Below are 2,230 nucleotides of genomic sequence, written 5' to 3' on the forward strand. Positions count from 1 at the left end.
CTGCACAACAGGTAAAGACACAAGCACGGAGGTTCAGCTCAGGCCTCTTTAAAAGCTTTAAAAGACGAAGGAACGCCACCTTCAGCTAAACCTCTCTAACCCTGAATCCTTGTCCATATCAACTTTTAAAATCGCCTCTTCATCCCGTACCCCAACAGAGGTCTAGACCATTCTTCTCTGACCATGTTGCATCCGTCTCCATGTTGGCATCACCATCCCTCCAACACCCTCACATGTCTAACACTTCTTTACTCCTTTAACTTTGATCTCCTTGCACTGATAGACGTAGCATTTAGCACTTACACCAAGGTTTCCTCCCGCACTGAAGCTTTAGTGACGTCCCTCACTTTGGATAAAAGGCTGCTTTTATTTTCATTTGACCAACTCTTTCAATAAAAATATTCAGTAATGCAGCTTTAAAATGTGGAGGAAACTGACACTGACATTCTTTCTTTTTCTTGTCATTCAATAACAAGGAAATCCTGTTCGTCACAAGGAATTCAAAAGAAAAACGAAAGCATTCGTTGTTCTGGAAGGTGAAATGTTCCCCGGCTGGTTCTGTGAGATTCCGACTGAGAGCAAGAGCTTCATGACAGATTCATTCGATTTACTTTTTATATTTTTTATCATCAATGAAAATTTCCTTTGTCCCCTTTTTTTAAAAATAAATAAACAGTCGATCAAGGTTCAATGTGATACAAAAAAAAGTGTTTGGCTTGTTGTACTATGAACTGTTGAAAGTATCTAGGTTAAGTATCACACACACACACACACACACACACACACACACACACACAACTCTATGTCGTTAAAGTAAAACTCCTCAGTTCACGTCTGGAAATCCTACAAATAACAACAAAACTGAAAATAGATTGATCCCATCAAATGTCGTTTTGAAAACGAGCGTGTACAGCGTAATAAGTTTAGACATAATCTGTGATTTATGTGTTGACATGAACAAGATCCGAGGCTTTACTCACCACCTCTGGTTAAAGTCCACAGGAAGTTCAGGACCACCCAGACCAGTGACACCTTGACCACAACCATTGTCTTGTTGTATTTCAAGACAAATCCTGTAAATCCACAAGCGATAACTCATCAAACTGGAGCACCTTCAACCACATAGAAAGAATGACTGACTGTGCTGCGGGGGTGTGGCTGATTTTAGCTCTGGCAAGTCAGATGATAGAATAAATACTGTTGCACATTAACAAGTTTCAAGGGCAAAGTTTAGTATCAAGGTGCACCGTCCACATATACCTGTTTTCACAAACTGAGACTTAAAAACCAACCAGCCTTCAGGAATTCTCTAATGATGTCAGCTCTGGTATTAATAGATGGAAATGTCTGCTCAGGGTTTATTTAAAGGCGTTAACATTGCTGGGAGTCATATTCAGCAGGTTATTATTACAAGAGACAGCAGGTCAGGAGAAGAGCCGTCTTATTTGTTGCATTTCATTATCATTATTATTATTATTATTATTATTATTATTATATAAGAAATACTTTGACTTAATGACAGTGGCGCAGGACTCTTCAATGAAGAAAACTTATCTTTCTCCACAGGAAACTCAGAGACACATTAACCACCTTTTTTCTTTTTAGTGACATATTTATTTGTAAATCAAAAGCCAGTCTGAACCACTTTGCTTTGTTTGAATCCTAAAAGGAGGAGCTGACCTACACCTCTGTAGACAGCGGAGGTGAAAGATTACATATCAGAAGAGATTTTCCCTCCTTACAAGAGTGTTTAACACCTTAGTTCACCTTTCAGTTTCTTTTGTTCTGGACTCTACCTTTATTTACTCTGTTACTAACTCTTCAGATATGTATCTTGGTGACTTGTGATTAGTTAGTCACTGTTTAAAGAAGAACAACACCCAAGATCAATGGGCACAAAGAGCAAATTCTAACACAGATTTAAGGACATTTATACACCAGACATCAGAGATAATATCATCCTTGGAAACAATTGTTTGCGCAAAATGGGGAAATCGCGACGAACATGATGAGTGAGAATCTAAAAATATATATACGTTTTGCTGGACATGTGTCTTCCTGCTTCACAAACTCTGACGCTGAAACATTCCACTTTTTCCTTTTTTCCAGATTAAAAGCAAACAGACACACACACACACACACACACACACACACACACACACAGACACACACACACACACAGACAGACACACACACACACACACACACACACACACACAGGCTGAGGAGG

This window comes from Seriola aureovittata, chromosome 20 (assembly GCF_021018895.1).
Source record: "Seriola aureovittata isolate HTS-2021-v1 ecotype China chromosome 20, ASM2101889v1, whole genome shotgun sequence".
Taxonomy (NCBI): Eukaryota; Metazoa; Chordata; class Actinopteri; order Carangiformes; family Carangidae; genus Seriola; species Seriola aureovittata.